We start from the raw sequence: 6,358 nt of genomic DNA, 5'->3' as shown, positions 1-6,358 counted from the left end.
TGGCTTGCTCTCCATTCTCCCCTACCAGTGCGTTGTCGTTTTGGAAGGATTCTGTTTACCTAACCCACTCTGTTTGTTAAATAATAATTAATTCATATTCTCAGTTCTTATTCATCAAAGCCATCTGGAGCACCAGGGAGTAACCAGAGCCACCATATCGAGCTGTGCAAATCTAAGCCTGAGGGGCGGCGACTTGACCTTTAGAGAGGGTTGTCTTATTAAGGGTGTGTGTGTGTGTGTGTGTGTGCGCCATTTCCAAAAGGTTTCATGAAATGCTGATGCTGCCTCTGTGGACCCTCCTTGCCGCCCACCCTCTTACTGTCTCCTAGCTTGGGTGGGGGGCAGTCAATGGCCTGGGTGAATTTTAGGAGTCTTTCCTATGTCAAGTCGTGGAAACCATCTAGCTCCCCGTCTAGGAGGTCCTAAAGAAAGCCCTAACTGCTCCCAAGGTTGTAGAAATTCTAGTCCTCGTGGCTGCAGAGAAACGGTCCCCACACACTTACTAGAGACCCACTTTGTTTAGGGAAGTGTGCTAAATAATGGGGGTGGGTGGTGTCAGGGGAGGGGTGAGGGGGTGGGTGAGGAAATCAGGAAAGGCTTTCAGAGCCTGGTTACCGGCAGCCTAACAAACACCCCATGAGGTGGGGCCCGTGGCCAGGAGAACGGATTCTGGTCTGATTTTGTCCATCGTCGATCTGCTACACGGAGTCAGGTTGCCTCCCTCTTTTGACTTCTTTAGCAAGATATCCACTTTTCCAGCCTCCTCTGTGAGCCACTGCCACTGTTCCAGAATCACCAGCTGCTTCACCGTCCTCACGTACAGATGGGGAAACTGAGGCTCAGAGAGGGAAGAGCCTCGTCCAGGCTCCCACAGGAACCTAGACATTCAGATTTTAGCTAGAATGGCAGCCACTCCAAGAAGGCCCTCTTCCGGTGGTCCACCCTCTAAAACTGCCCCCTTCCTATTTATCCTGTGTCATTACCTGGCGGAGCTTTCTCTGCTGCTCTTATCACTATCTGAGTTCATTGATCTATTTACGATTCAGCTGTTTTGTCTCTCCTCCACCTGGAGGATGCATGTGCAGGAGGCCAGGGACACGCTTTGAACTGTTCACACAATTCAGTGTGAGCCCAGTGCCTGGAGTAGAGTCTGGCTGATAGTAGGTGCTCAATAAACCTTTGCTGAGGGAATGAAGTAATAGCCAAGATGGGACTGGAGCTTATATTTCCTGGCTCTCGGGGCCCGTTGATTTTCCTGCCTTCGCTGTCCCCAGAGCCCAGGGTCTCCTAGGTGTTTGAAGTACGCCTGGGAGTTTGAAGTGGCACCAAATGGCCAGGGGGAGAAGAGGGGCTGCCGAGGGGCGGGGGTGGGGGGGGTCTGCTTTCATTGTCAGGAGCAGCTGGCCATTTGGTTCTGGTCAGATAAGCTGCTAAGGCAGGGCTGTGTGTGTGTGTGTGTGTGTGTGTGTGTGCAGGGCTGGGATGGGGAAGGGGGTGTTGTGTGACAGAAGAAATGGGAGAGGAATCCCAGAGTGGGCCGGACAGCCCAGTTTCATCCTCTTCCCCTGTCCTCCCCCCCTTCCCCTCAGATAACACCACCAGCTGTTCAGGACACAGCTGTGCTTTCTCTTGGGAAGGGGAGAGAAGGGCCTGGTCGCCCTGGGTAAGTTCAAAGCAGACCTGTGAAGTGAGGAGGCTGGAGCAGGGCTGGGGGAGGAGGTGAGAAGTCAGCAAGGGGCAGAAAAAGACCAGCTTCCACTTTGATGTCCTCCACCCAGAGCCTGGGGCAAGGTCTGGGCAGGTCCCTGCAGACCGGGGAATTTGGGTTTTCTCCCTCACCCACCCACTGCAAGCCCTTAGAGCGATCCAATTAACCACCTTTTCCTGTCCCACAAGGGGGAGGCTTACCCAGCCCCTGACCCAGGTACACACTGGCGCATGAACGCATGCACGCACCCAATATACACTCGTGCTCCAAGAGCACGCAAGTCCCGTATGCTCACCAGAGGCCCCACGGCACACACAAACCCTTCCCGTTTGTGCACACAGCCACACACAGTCACGGGCTTGGGGCCAAGCCAGTCTCTCTTGCTTTCTAGGCCAGGAACAAACTCGGGGCTTTGAATCCCTGACTCCAGAGGGCCCCCAGCAGTCTGGGCTCTCCTCAAAGGGATCTGCAGCTGGCCTGGGGGGCTGTTCTGCCTGGAGCCCTTCATGCCAAGTCCCTCACAATACCCTGAAGAAATCACCCAGGAGAGAGCCGAGTCCCCCAGGAAACCAGTCGGCCTCTCCAGGGCAGGCCAGCCCCTGGGGACACTGGCCAACGGCCCTGCCCTCGCTGCTGGTTTGCCAGATGACTCAAGGCAGATTATTCTGGAGCAACTTAGCAAAAAGATGTCCTTGTTAATGCAGTAGAACAGCCCCTGGAATGAAGAAGACCCAGTCTTTCCCATCCTTTTCCTGCATACATTCCCAGAGCTTTAATTCAGCAGGCATTTACCAGGCACCCACTTGAGGTGGGGAGTGGGGGCAGGGGGGTGGGTACCAAAATGAAAACAGGGGTCTGGCCAGGTGCTCTCTGTCTGGTGAGGAATTGCTTCTGAGCCCTGGGGACACAGAAGGTCAGGCTTCAGCTACTGGTTCTGTTTACTAAACTTTCATCTCGATGTTGCATGGACAGGGACCTTAGGTGTCAGGCTGGGTGAGGAGTGTGACGCTAGCTTGATTCTCCTCCTTTCAAAAGGGCTGTCATTGCTGTGGGCACTCAGACCCCCTGGTTCCAGCTGGAGCTCCAGCTTTTGGCTGGAGGTCAGATCTTTTCTGCGCTTCACCCACTCTGGCCCCCCTATCAGTGGCCCCCTCCTAGTCTTGCCTCCCAATTCTCTCCCGTTTTGACTAGCCTGGTTCCTCAGGTGACATTAACCGCTTCTTACCCCCTCAGAGGTACAGGGCCTGGAGACCAGAGCCCTAAAGAGATGAACCCACGTCCCCTCCCACGGGGTCTCTGTCTGGCTCACGATCCAAATGGGAATAGCTATGGGGAGAAACATGATTTTGGGGACACTCTGAGCTCGCTGGCTCTCCTTCTTCTAGGTTCTTAGCTGCAAAGGGCCCAGGTGCCTATGTCTTTCTGGGAGAACCAGAGAAGATTTGGATTACCTGGGGGTCTTGAACTGGGCCTTTATCTTGGCGTGTTCTGAGCAGCTGTTTGTATTCATAACAGGTGCTGTCAGTCGTGACCTGACCTGAGCCAAACTGGTTCCTGTGCAACTCAGGTCCCTTTTGATAGGTCAAGGTTGGGGTAATCTGACATGTTTTCACCCAAGCTTACTGTCGGATGAATGAAAGCCATTTGTCCACCTGCACAGACTTCTATTAGACAAACATGCCAGGGCAAGCAGACCCTAAGCAGTTGCAACTCCTGTGTACTCTGAGGTCAACCTAACTCCCGCTCTGGGTTGTATTGGGTGTCCTGACCGCCATTTTGCAGACTGCCAAGATTCCAGATGCTGGGTCCTGTTAGCTTTCCTGCTGGCCTCAGGCGACCAGGAATCTTTATTGGGAGTGACCGGCCACAGAGCAGTTTCTGGATCAAGCTATGGTTCCATCCCTAAGGTACAGTACAGACTATTGTCTGGCCAGGGTTCTTGTAACCTGTTCAACCATGGGAGTGGGGGAGTGGAGAGTATCTCTAAAATATTTTAGTCCATCTTTTAAAAATTTTGCTCAGAGAGCTTCTTTTATTTTTATATTTTTAAGTTTATTTATTTTGAGAGAGAGAGAGAGAGTGCACGTGTGGGGGGGGGAGGTAAAGAGAGAGAGGAGAGAGAGAGAGAGAGAGAGAGAGAGAATTCCAAACAGGCTCCATACTGTCAGCACAGAGCCCAACTCAGGACTTGATCTCATGAACATTGAGATTATGACCTGAACCAAGATCAAGAGTTGGATGCTTGGGGCGCCTGGGTGGCTCAGTCGGTTAAACGTCCGACTTCAGCTGGGGTCACGATCTCGCGGTCTGTGAGTTCGAGCCCCGCGTCGGGCTCTGGGCTGATGGCTCAGAGCCTGGAGCCTGCTTCTGATTCTGTGTCTCCCTCTCTCTCTGCCCCTCCCCCGTTCATGCTCTGTCTCTCTCTGTCTCAAAATAAATAAATGTTAAAAAAAATTTTTTTTTAAAAATTAAAAAAAAAAGAGTTGGATGCTTAATGGACGGAGCCACCCAGGTGCCCCACTGAGAGCTTATTTTAAAGTAAATGACAGGTATCCTGGCATTATTCCACATTTCTATAATGCTCAGCAGATGACAAACCCCTAATTCGAAAAGGGTTGGGGTTTTCTTTTTCTCTTCTTTCTTTCTTTTGGGGGGGGAGAACTAAGAGGTTTTAGTTCATGTGCTCAAGCCTTGGTTCAAATCCCGGCTCTGACAATTCCTAGCTGAGTGACCTTGGCCAAGTTACCTCACTTCCCTGTGCCTCAGTTTCCCGGTCTGTAAGTTGAGATTAATGACAGTGCCTACTTCCTAACACCATTGTGTTGATTGAAAGAGATAATAAAAACACATAAAACACATAGCATGTTTAAAAGAGTTCCTGGCAGGGAGGAGGTGCTGAATATGGAGAAACACACCCAGTTCTCCATCCAAGACTCGGGGTCTGTCTTGTCCTGCTCTCTCGCCATCTCCCCTGGGTCTCCCCATTGCACCCTGAGACTTTGGCCGTGTTTGCTGTCATTTCTCTGTCTTTACATTTGATGTTTCTTGTTCCTGGCCCATCCTCCCTGTTACCCTCTGCCTTACATTTTTGGCAAGCTCCTGTTCAAAGAGCACAGAGTGGGAGTGGCAGAGGACAAGCTTTACTTGTTGCGACCTTCGCTTTTTTATTTTTAAGTGTTTACTTACTTTTGAGAGAGAGAAAGAGAGAAAGAGCACGTGCACATGGGAGAGCAGCAGAGAGAGGGAGAAAGAGAATCCCAAGCGGACTCCGTGCTGACAGGCAGAGCCCTACGTGGGGCTCGAACCCACAAACCGCGAAATCATGACCTGAGCTGAAATCAAGAGTCAGTCACTTAACCGACTGAGCCACCCAGGTGCCCCACCCTTTGTTTTTGTTGTGTTTTTGTTGTTGTTGTTGTTGTTGTTTTTTTTAACGGGATGAATTTCCCAGATTTGCAAATCTGGACATTTCTCATAAAATCCAGAATTTCAAAATTATGTAGAAAATCAGAGTGCTTGGCAATGTTGGGTCCCGTGTTTCTGCATGACAACCAGGGACTGAAGCTTAGGAGGGCTCCTCTTGATGGGGTGTGCTTGCTCTGGTTTGCCACAGACTACCACTCCCTATTGTCCCACAATAGCTTTTTTGCCCATGTACACTCTTCACCGGGTCCTTGTGGGTATTTGAGTTGGGGGCCCCTACTTTAAGGCCCCGGCAAGGTTTTCTGACCAACCCTCCCTTGAGACAAGAGATTCTTGTTTGGTAAGCCCTTTGTTTTGGATGAGGCCAAGACTTATCTCCTGATTTTGTCTTGTTTTATCCCTGCCCAACCTGAGATGGACTCCTCCAGTCTTGGGGGGCACAGTTTTAAATCGTATCTTGTGCATCCTTCTCTCCTTCTCTCTTTCCTGCCAAAAGGTCCTGGAAGGGCAAGCAGACAGGGCAAAGTGCATTTGCATGGGACTGTGCCCACAGCATCCCCTCAGTGACCGCCCCTTTCTCTGCCTCCCTCTCTGGCTGCATGGTCTAATAGAGACCTGGTCCCCAAAGGGCAGGAAGAACCTGAACACTGAAATGTACCTGGGTTCTTCTTTTCCCTCGCCCACGAGTTCGTCCATTGTCCATTGCTTCTCTCAGCAATCATTTAATGATCACTTACTACATGGCAGGAGCTGCGGGTGCTTGGAGACGAAGAAGAAAAGCGAACATTGGAACTGTAACAAAATTCGTCTTGTGACTTTGAGTAAGACATTTACCTTGTTAAGCCTCAGTTTTCCCACAGATTTAACAACTTGATTTCATGACTTTTGTCTGAGGTTTCTTCCTTCCGGGACTTTGTCCTCCACCCTCTAAAACTTCCAATGCCATCTGCAAACGGCAGTCTGCTAACAGATTATGAATTCTAGAGAAATCCCCTTAACCGTGTCTGTAAAACAACAAAAGTTCCCAGAGGGAGGGTCAAAGTGGAGGTGTGAAGGAGGATGACCGTGGAGTGAAGTCTGGTCTGGGTGGGGGCTGGGAGGGCAGGAGGGGAGGGTGGGGGCCAGACCTGCCTGCCAGGAGGGCTTGCCAGATGCTCAGAGCATCCTGCGAAATCTCACACCCTCCTTGCCCGCCCCCCCGCCGCCCCCCCCCTTCCTGGCTCCAGC

General features: G+C 51.4%; 1 long non-coding RNA gene across 1 annotated transcript; it reads left to right on the top strand.

Annotated features, from left to right (window-relative positions):
* Positions 1-2,824: 2,824 nt before the first annotated feature.
* LOC123380612 lies at positions 2,825-6,013 on the top strand. The gene is made up of 2 exons (XR_006586627.1): positions 2,825-3,615; positions 5,879-6,013. It is a non-coding gene; the product is annotated as an uncharacterized LOC123380612 (long non-coding RNA).
* The last annotated feature ends 345 nt before the right edge of the window (positions 6,014-6,358 follow it).

Source organism: Felis catus, chromosome D1 (assembly GCF_018350175.1).
Source record: "Felis catus isolate Fca126 chromosome D1, F.catus_Fca126_mat1.0, whole genome shotgun sequence".
Taxonomy (NCBI): domain Eukaryota; kingdom Metazoa; phylum Chordata; class Mammalia; order Carnivora; family Felidae; genus Felis; species Felis catus.
Note: the sequence above shows the minus strand (reverse complement) of the source record. Positions and strands in the feature narration are given on the sequence as shown.